Genomic DNA, 11,334 nt, shown 5'->3' with positions numbered 1-11,334 from the left:
TGAGCAGAACTTCTTTTTACAAAATATTAAAAAATTACAAAACCGTATCAAAAATGAGACTATTGCGGCGTTAAATGTGAGAAGTTTTTCGGTCAGATACGCAATTATTTTACATAAAATTGATAACTACAAATTGAAAAATCGCAGAATTTGCTCGAAAATGTTCGTTTTTCCTTTTACGAGCTTTTCCGCTAGTCAATTGATTATTTTACAAAATTTTCTCAAGAAATACCAAATAAATTGGCAAATTTGTTCAAAAATGGTATAATTTTGACCTTTTGGCGCGTTTAAACATGAACTTGAAATAGAAACTCAACTTTTTTGCGAGATTTCGTTAAACCGGAAAGAGAAGTCAGTAAATTATTAAGTCCTTACATTTTGTTGTCAGTTTATTAGCACTTTGTCGGACGGAAAAGTAATATTTTTTAAAATAAACTGTGTTATTTTTTTTCCTTTTATTAAATATTATTTTTTATGAAATTGGATTCCTTCTCCCCACTGATCACGTGAGACAATAAGTTATTTTATGGATTAATTTCGTCTTCCTGTCCACATATTTTAAAATTTCTTGATAAGAAATCTTGGTCCTTGATCATTGTCTTTTATCTTGATTTGAAGTAATGAACTCAACTTTTGACTTGATTTTTTAATTCTTCTAACATAAAGAGACTGTCTTGATCTTCGTGAAACTCTAATAACAGATGAAGAATTAATTATATAATAAAACTATAAATCGGCATAACGAGCAATAATTTATGGACAGGAAATGATAAAAAGATTTTGGCATTTTTTTTATAAAACAAATTGGCAATCTGCGACTGGGCTAGCCAGTTAGACCTGTTAGTAAGTAGAGAATTAGTGAAACTCGATTAATTTATTCGGTAAACTTCAAATGTTCTTCTTTAATTATGAGAATCGAAGATTCAATTAGTTTTTCAGAAGTAGGTGCGACTTGGCCTTGGCATTTCTGAGGGTGGTAAAGCACTCTCGGTGCGGTAAATTGTAATACCAGCGTGAGGCAAATGGGCCTCTGCTGTTCTACAATTTGTGCACCAATTTCAAGCCGACAATTTAATTTAATTTGAGTGAGAAAAATCGGACTTGATGGTAAATAAAGCCGCCGCTATACGAAACATTGTTTCACAATGTTGTAAATAGTTTATTACCGATTTGAAGTGTGACTTTGAACTTCCAGATCGATTTCGAAATGAGCGATCGCCATTCCGTCAAAGCAAATTAAGTTATACATCAAGTAGTCAACAATGATGGCCTCCTATCGGGTCGCGCGTCTTTGTACACATTTAAAACAGATCACAATATACACAGTGTTATTGTTAGGGTCGGCATGTGGCCCGCGGTAATGTTAGACGCCGCCAGGGGGCGCTATCCCGCCGATAACAAAAATGTTTATTGCTTTTCCCAGGCCAGTTTAAATAAAATCGTTTCGTTTCTCTTAATTCGCTCGCCGTTATTATCTCAATTAAAATCCTAACTAGAAATGCATGTCGGGAGATTTCGGACGTAGACAGCTTGATTAGTTTAAATTACATATAATTAAGAGCGTGATTAGGCCACGAATTGATATGCACGCCACGGGTGCCAAAGCCACTCTCCAACACCAAAATTTTCTATCGGACTTTGGAAAAATCGCCTATTTTTCAAACCCCTTCCGTAAAAAATAAAAGGTGTGAGAGCTTTTCGTCGAAGAGTCAATCGAGTGAAAAATCTCAAGTGGGATTATTGTCACCCGCTCATCGGGGTGGTCTGCTAATTCCAGTGATTAGACGTGAAATCGAGTCGGCTCTCTCGAAACGAAAATCTCGAATTTCGCTCATTGTGAGTAATATTCGTAAAATGTGAATTTTTGAAAAGCTGCCCAAAGTCCAGTTGGCGATTTTACGGTCGTCTATTGAAATCGGCGTGTGCTCTGGACGTGGCGTGTGCAGATTAAGACACGAAAAGGCTCGAGTTTCAAGATAATTGAGTTAAAAGCAGGACGGGAGCTTAGTCGTGTACAATAAACAAGCCAACAATGGTCGTCGAGTTTTTCCAAAACTTTTAATCCGTCCATTAGCCACAAATCTTCCCTTAACACCGTGTTTAATTGGCCCTTTCCCTGTGTATAAAGTTACAACTTGTCCGAGTAAAATACGAGCCCAATTCTTCAATTGATAAAATCTGAAGGGTGCGCCAATTAAATTGAGACGTGATTGGTACATTATCGGGACTGTATCACAATGTCGATGATTTGTTCAACAACTGTGAGCAAGCTTTGAGGTTTCTTCTCTTCGGGTTTTTTTTTCATGGCGGTTATATAACCGTCGCTTTGCGAACCCGCAACCTCTCGAATAGATAATATGAAGAGTATCCATTTCAAAGTCGTGTGTTATTGTTGCGGTTGAAGTGCATACGGGGCATCTGCTCCGACCACTTCACCACCACTTGTTAATTATGTTGATACAAGGGCGAGTGTGTAAACAAACTTGTTCCACAAGCAATGGTTTTATTAAATTAGTTGGCCATTCGATGGGGTGCCACCGCGACACTCCAAATGGGGGGCAATAAGGAAAGTCACAACACAAGGTGGGAGGTGTTCAACATTTAAATTCCTGTGTTTCAAACAAGTCAAGCTTAGTCCGAGAAGTTGTCCCTATTATTATTAGTTTCCATTAGTTTATTACTTTAAGGATCGGTTTACAGAATATTTTAATCGCAGTTAAAATTTAATTCGAAATTAACTTCACATTTGTCAATGCATTTCAAATGGCAACTCAATTCAAATTAGTTTAATCTTGAATTAAATTTTAATTTCGCTCTTAAGGTCGGTGTATAGAAGGTCATTAAGTTAATCTGCAATTAAATGGGTGATAAGCTGATCACGTGCCCAAATTGAAGCAATTTGATTAGTCTATTCGCGTTGTTAGCTTATAAGAACGAATTAAATTTTAACAGAGCTTTATAGAAGCGTCATTGATTTAATTCGCAATTAAATGCGAGATTTAACTAATCACGTGACCAAATTGAATCAATTTGATTGGTCTATTCGCATTGGTAACTTTTAACAACAAATTAAAATTTAATAAAGCTTTCCATAAGCTCAACTTTTATTTTAAATGGAGGTCGAAAAATAATGTAATTACACAATTCACTCGAAGGAAAACGAATATACTTATTATCAATATTTTAAGTAAATTAGGGCCGCTTTACAGAACATTTAGATACAAACAACTCGTTTAAACTTAAATGATTTAAGTCTGAATTCATTTGTGCAACCAATGCACCCACATAAACTTTTTTAATAGGTACTCCGTACTCATATTACATATTATATTACATTGTATCATATTACAAATATTATTAATAGCTTTTTTAAAACTTTGAGATTTATATATTTATAGTAATTATTGTAAAGAGATTATCAACTTAAAAGCCCTAATATTGTGCTATCATCTGGTCACCTTTACACGCTATACATATAAATCGTACTGAATCTGTATTAAAAAAAATTGAAGTTGAAATGGTATAATATTAAACTTACCCTGACGTGTATTGTTAAGGACATTTAGTATCAATTCTTTAGAAATCAGAAGAAAATTTTTCTGGTTCCTATAATTAACTCACGGTATGCCATAACAAAAAAAAACAGAAAATAGAGCCCTCCAATTTTTTTATTATGTTAAATGTGACAGTCTTTTGATGTTCCGTTAAGAAAATTAAGTTTATTGCTTTATTCTAACATACTAAGAACAGCACTTTTTTAAACCCTACAAATGTTATTCCATTTATTGTGTCTGTAACACTTAATTTTGTGTAAACTGTATAAATCCAGAATGTTTTTAAAAGTCGAAATCCTAATTTCTAAGATCTTGATAAAAATAAATTGAAAAATTACAGAATTTTGTCGAAAATTTTGATAGTTTTACTCAAAAAGACAAAAAATGCCTTGAGTTGATTTAAAAATGGTGTAATTTTTGCCTTTTTCGAGCGTTTATCATCCTGTTGAAATAAAAATTCAATTTTTTCGCAAGATTACGTTAAACTGAAAAGAGAAATTAATAAATTAGTTAATCTGTTGACGTACATTTTATTTGTTACGAAAAACAGGTACATAATATTATAATATGTTTTAGACGGAAAAAAGCACAATTTTAGAGCCAGTATTGCCAGTAATGAGAGCATTTTAGCACTGTTTTGAGTCAGAAAGGTAATTATTTTCAAAATAAATTGCAATAAATTTCCTTCTTTTTATTAATTATTATTTTTATGATTGTGAAACCTTTCTTCCTTAAGTAACTTAGACAGGTACCTGAAGTTTTCATTTAAGAAACCAGCGAGTTTTGCGATAATATGGTATTAATTAGTCAAGAACAAAAAAAAACGAAAAAAAACATATTAGCCAATTAAAAGTAATATGCGATTTCAAGTATAAATTATACCTTCTTTAAAATAAATGCTAAATCAAACAAAGTAAACGGAAAATGTACCTAAATTTAGTACATATTAAAAACAATTAAATTCAGTGATTTCAACAAAATGAAGACAATAATAAATCTTATAGCATATTTTTGCATAAACTAAACAGCTGGTTTAAATTAATTTTTTTGTGATATTGGTTGTAATAAAATTTGAGAAAAACGCTACAACTACCTTACGCAGCAATGACTAATGAGTGAAGATTTTATTTATGAGTTCCCCACCCGTGGAATAAATTTCTTGTCAAAATTTCGCGGCGACATTAAAAAATCATCTGGACCAGGTGATTCGGAATCTTTTTTCGCAAGAAAGAGGACAATGCAACGGTAGCACCTAATTGGATTTTTGTCGTACGTTTCTGAATTTTTTAGCCATATGGTTGTAAAAAGTAGTAAAAAGCATCTGTTAGTTTTTGCCGGAAAAAAAAGTAGTTTACAGTTGGTTGTGGCTATTAATATCCGGCCGACGTTCATTTAAATTAATCAAAAAAGCACGATGGTCGTATCATTCAATTTAAGCATATATTTAGACAATCATCGCCGATTATAATTTACAAAATGCACGCACACGCTCATCTAGAATGCGTTAAGTAAACATAGCTTAGGGCTTTTTAATTTTTTTTCGTAATTTGTTTCAGACGCGCGCTGAAAAACCACAATAATACCATACAATTTACCGGTCTTTTTAATTTGCATAGAAATCCCATATGACTATTTGAAGTCGAGGTTTTATGGGTGCTTGCATTATTTTAATCATCGGTTGCGATGCAAAAATTACGAGCGATGAGCTTCGCGTTGAAATAATGACCACAATTTAGTGTTCAAAACGCCTGAAATTTAGACTCGCCGCTGCATTAGCACGAAGGGTTGCCTAAACACAACTAATCGGCAAAAACTAATTTAATCGGCGCATTCGGCTCGTCCAATTAATAATAATGTGAAAAAACCAAGCAACAGTATAAAGAGAGAGATGAGTGCGTAAGGCCGATTGACTTGGCACCTGCTTCAGGAAGGACAGGTCGGAATATCAAATTGGACCATTCAACCTTATATATTTACAATTAAGTGTGCGGTCCGATATTTATATCAGCAGGTGCACTTACGTCATAGGACGGGTTTTTCGACTCGACTCAAACAACCCCTGGCTTTCTGTGTACAAAAATCCGGGGAAAGTTTCGTGATCGAGCATTGAAGTCTCCCCGGATTTCGCGATTAAAACCGGACCAATCACGCGCCGCCGTTGCGGGCAGCTGATGCGTGCACAGTTTCCGGATGGGCGAAATTTTCGGGGTTATTGTTTCGAAACAGAGCAATTTTTTATAATGGACTAATCAGGCATAATAGATCACCTTCTGGGCTATAAACTAATGAATTTGGGCAAGTTTTCCGTCAAATTGACCAACTTCGAATGAAGACCACATTATAAATGGCCAAATTTGTATAAACGTTCGCAGGATTTTGATGTTGGACAGTCTTATCTAAATTGGTGCCGCATCGATCGAAACGAAATTAAATCCGGGCGCTTCTTTGATTTACGCGATAATAAACGCGCTGTCGTCAAAATTACAATTCTACCGTCGAGCCAAAGGAAAAATATGTCGCTGATGTATAAGTAATGTGTGTAATTAACAGGGCGGCGGAATTGTCACTCTCGATTTTTTTAAAATTATCATGGGAATGAAAGTGAAATAAACCCGAACTCGAGGTCGTGATTTTTTTACTCGACGCTGACCCATAATTAATTCCTAATTCTTCCCATCCGTCTTGATGGTAGTCGTTAATTCTATACGTTTAAGTCATTATGGGATATTATGAAGTAGCTTCGATGAGGGATTTAGACGAAATTAAAAACAGCAGGAACCACTAGTTTATTGGAAATGTGGCTCTAAATTGCCCGGATGGGCTCCAAAGGGCTGGCGCAGAAGCAACACAAGATTTATCTTTTACATCAGAAATTTTAGCAGCAATCTAGCTTTTATACAAATGTTAATGAGCCTAGGGCTTGCAGATTCCGTTAAAATATTGATTTTTATTGTGGCCATCAATCTCTAATTTTTTTCTTCGGTGAAACATGATCGGAAATTTGTCCCGATTTTTTCTCCTCTTCGATAATAAATTTAATCAAGTGTGTGCCATATTAACAGTTATATTTAAATTGAATCCGGCTGATCTATTGTGTTATCTCGTCGACGTTAATTAACCGTTAATTAAATATTAATACGACACGTGAAAATGATTACTAGTGATATTATCGATTTTTTACGTCGTTGTTGCATTTAGTTTTTGGTGTGTAAAATTCGCGATCCGATGGTCAACGACCACGTGGCCAACCCGTGCCGAACAGGTGAATCCACCTGCCGCAACATAATCACCAGGTGTAATGAAATAGATTACGGTTTTGTGGTGGAGATCTCGAAGGTTTTTTTCTCTCGTCTTGTAGGGTGACATTTCCCGGCCAAAAACAGAAAGAATTCACTTTCGTTGCGTAACTCGCACGGCTATTAATCATCGCTTTTGTCACGGTGTATTTGTGAAATTGCTTCATTACCTCGCCCGATATTATAATATTAAGATCCAGAAATTAACGACTTCATTATTAGACACATGAAAAGAGCCAAAGCTCCAGGCGCTTACCGATTTTGGCTTTGTTGCACACATAGGGGTAAATAATAACTGTAATAGAACAAGCGTTGGATGTTTGGAGTAATTTTCAGTGAATGCTGAAAGGTGATCGTGACTTTGAAATTAAAAGTGAACGCGTGTGCTACTATACAAGAAGAACCCGAAAATACGGGCCGTAAAAGGATAATTACTGTACATAAGCGGTACGATTTCATTAATGAGTAATTACAATTATCCACGGCTTGCTACAATCAGAAAGCTTCAGTAATAGCTTAATGACGAGAACGATATAAGAGAGCAGTTTTGGTGGATTGAGGCAATGTGTGTGGTCGCGAAATTCATCGCAGGATACACAGTGACCAAAAATAGTTCCGGGTTCTGCACACAATTTTGCCTAACGCTTCAGATTTCTAATATAAGATAAACAACGAATTTACACTTTCTTTAAGCATATTTCAAAATTAAATCATAAACACGAGCCCAAAAAAGTAAATACTTGCCACAATATCCAATTACGTCAAAAATTACCAATTTTCACCTAAAAACTAACTTATCTTGCAAAATTTCTTTCAAATGCGGCAAAACTTTTAATAAAAAATTATGACCCATAAAATTCCTAAAAGCTCGTTTTATGAGTGAGAAAAATTTTTTCGATTATTTTAGAGACAAAAAATTATATAGGTTCAAAATCATTATTTTTGCACTTGAATAACCCACTTTTTTTCTGGAGGGTTTGTTCAAAAAGCTTCAAGTATCTATTTTTTTGCATTCTTCAAGCGATTTAACACGTTTTTTCATTTCTTTTACTTACCTAGACTTGCTAGATGGTATAAAATGTCATTATTTTGCGACATAAAGGCGACTTTCGTTAAAAAAAACGTGAAAAAATCACCATATTACTTTGAAAACAGACCGACAACTACTAATGAAGTTCTAAAACGAGTTTTTCGAGCAATGTGCCAGTTTTTCAACCAAAATTCACTTAATTATTTTCTTACTTATTTCGCATAAAACTCAGCAAAACTGGCTAAAAATTACGAAGAAAGGGATGAAAATGAGATTATTTACGCCTTTTTCGTTACACTTTTCTTGCTTTTGTCAAAAATTACCAAATTATATTGGCACGTTTAGAATAAATTTTAGCTCGATTTAATTTTCGTCAAAGTAAACCGAAAGATCTCTTAATTACACCGAAAACTACGTTATTTCGAACTAAAAAGTAATTCCTGCTGCGAAATTTTTCTGTATAAGACAAAAAAACGTGTTCAACCTTGGTATTTCCTAGTCGAGGGATCAGATTTTGTTAATTACAGCTTGCTGTGCTAAGAATTGAACGTTTAGTTTAAGGAGAACCCTGTATATGGGCCCCGCCGCCTGGATGATGGATTCGCGTTTCACACAAGTGCTGTTTATTCAATTATTAATTAAAGAAACCTCAAGAGCGATGCGTTAATAAATGTAGACCGACGTGTTTCAATTACCCTCAATTAAAGCCGTAATTACAGCGATTTAATTGAAATCGTGTTGCGTCACAATTCCGGAAATTTTTCTCTTGTCGATATTTTAAAATTCCGCACTCATCATTACCTTGTTAAAGGCACGGCGAGGTGCCGACGTAATGTGCAATTATTCAACCAAGTGAGAGCCTCAAGTCTGCACGAAATCGTTAGCATCCCTCCCTAGGGTAGGAATTTTTTACGTGAGATTTATCGGAATACGGGATCGGTGACGGTAGCGACAGAAGCCGATTTTACTGCCCCTCGATGTTATTACTGATAAGTAAATATATAATTGTGTAATTATAAAGGGGGCCCCAGCGTTCGATTTTTTCCATTAGATTTCGACAAAAGATTAAGATCGATTTAATTAAAGTTGGCCGAAGGAATTACGATGCGATAACGAGAAACGGTCGTAATTTTTACTTTTCGAAATCAAGAAACGTACGTTTATTAAATTTGGAAGTTCGTTAAGGGACTAATTACATCGTCTAGTCGTCGAATTTTAATGTTTGTCCCTCAATTTTTTCAAAATTCGGCGGCTTGTTTGCAGCATCCCTAATTCAGAGGTGTGATATCTGTGTATTAATCATAATAAGAATGGAGGGCCGCCATTTAGATGGCGTCTGATAAGGCCCATTCTTCATAAATCTCGGTCGATAAAGGTGTGAACAGACGATAATTATGAATCGTTTTAATTAGTTTTTCGTTTTTTCCGAATTAATAAGTCCCGACTGTGGACTGTGTATTTTTTTCGGCGAGTTTTAAGAGATTTTTTAATGAAGCGGCGGCGCAATTTAAGTAATCAAACGTAATATTTTTTAATAATTGGCACTTTGACATTAATATTTCTTAATTAAGTCTCAGCAGCGTTAATGACATTTGATTGGTAAATTTCACTCTATACGAACACACCCGGACTCTAATTACCCAAAGTTAATTTTTTTCGACTCGTTTCTCGGTAAATTCGTTATTTAATAATTGCAATGCTCGAGGGCGAGTCGAAATTTACATAAGACGATGCCCAAAGCGAACGTCATGCCAATATAACGATTCAACGACAAATTGACTTTTAATAATAACGGTCGTAATTCCGTCTTAACCTATAACTACAGGGTGAACCAATTTATTTTTACACACGAGGGAAAGAAAAAATAAACACAAAATGCTTTATATTGTATTGTAAAAGTTTCACGAGCACGAAATTAATGTTAATTTTCTTTAATTATCGGTGCGATCTAATTACATGCAGGAAATTATTAATACCCGCAGTGCCGTAAATAACGCATTGTCCGGTTTACCAGAGACGGAATCGAAACATTTTAACCAGCGAACTTCACCTACAATCTGTACTTATCTTAAATGATTAAGTAATTCGGAGGATAATTCTAATAACACCAAACGTAAAAAAATATTGACTTTTTTTTGCCTTAGTTGTTTGATTTTAACTCGAAATTACGTAATTATCAATGTCATCAAGGGGCTTTGAATAGTATAAAGAAAATAAGGCAAATCATCAATTTCAATCTATTGTGTAATTTTTGGCAAAATTTTTCAAAATAAGAAACTTTCAAACTCAAAAACTAGTCAAATCTAAGAAAAAAAGGCGAAAATAACTAACCCTTACTATTTCTAAGGGAAATTTAAATGTTTTTGATTTCGAAAAAAGCAATACATATTCATTTTTCATTTAAAAAAAATCGGAAGAAAGAATTAAAGATGTGATTTTTCGTGTTTTTTAAAGAAATTTTGCAATAAATTACTTTCTCACCTATAAAATGATGAGCTATAACTAAACATGGAAATAAAGTCGTTTTCGACCTTTATTGGTAATTTTTCACCGTATCAGAAGGAAACCCCACAAAATAATTGAATTTTTAAGTCAAAACGCGTAACTTGGTGATTTATGGGCATGTTTTAGCAATTTACTCTAAACAAACTAAAAAAAAAAACAATTTCGACTTAAATTATTCAACTGAATTTTGCAAAAAAGTTAGTTTTTCTTTCAAAAATTAGACAAACTTAAGAAAACACCAAAAATGACGTTATTTTCGATTCTAGAATAATGAGACAAAATGAATAAGCTAAAACCCTCGAAAAAGATGAAACGTTCTCTTAGCAAAAATTTTCTTTATAAATATTAATAAACTTTCCAAGAAATAGGTCGACCTGAATTTGAAATTTTTCGCCATATTATTAAATTAAATATGTTCTTATAAAATCTCTAGATCAATTTTGTAAACAAAAAACGTCTAAAATTGTATGATACTAACCAGAATTATTTAATAATTTAATTTAATTTAATATTTAATAATAATTCTGGTTAGTATAATACAATTTTAATTTGAAAATCGTTCTCACTCTTTTTGGCAAAATTACGCTAGAAATGATCTCATTTAAACATTTCAAAAATACTAAAATTATGATTTTACATAGTGATTTACAAAAATATTATATATTAGTTACTCATTGATAAAACGAGCAAAAAATAAAATAAGTAGATCAAAAATGTAACCAAAATAATAATTTTTAATCTTAAATGGAAATTTTGCGCCGTGATAGATATGTGAGTTTTTATCTCAAAATAAGGTATCTTTGACGTAATTACATTGTAATTTTTAGTAATGTTTAAGTAAAATTAAATGTGTAAGAGTGAGATATTTAGGGCCGGTTTATAGAAAGCATTGTTAAAATTTAATTCGTTGTTAAAAGTTAACAACGTGAATGAGCCAATTAATTGCAGA

This window comes from Tribolium castaneum, chromosome 9 (assembly GCF_031307605.1).
Source record: "Tribolium castaneum strain GA2 chromosome 9, icTriCast1.1, whole genome shotgun sequence".
In the NCBI taxonomy this organism is placed as follows: domain Eukaryota; kingdom Metazoa; phylum Arthropoda; class Insecta; order Coleoptera; family Tenebrionidae; genus Tribolium; species Tribolium castaneum.
The sequence above is the reverse complement of the archived record's forward strand: the minus strand, read 5'-3'. Positions refer to the sequence as shown.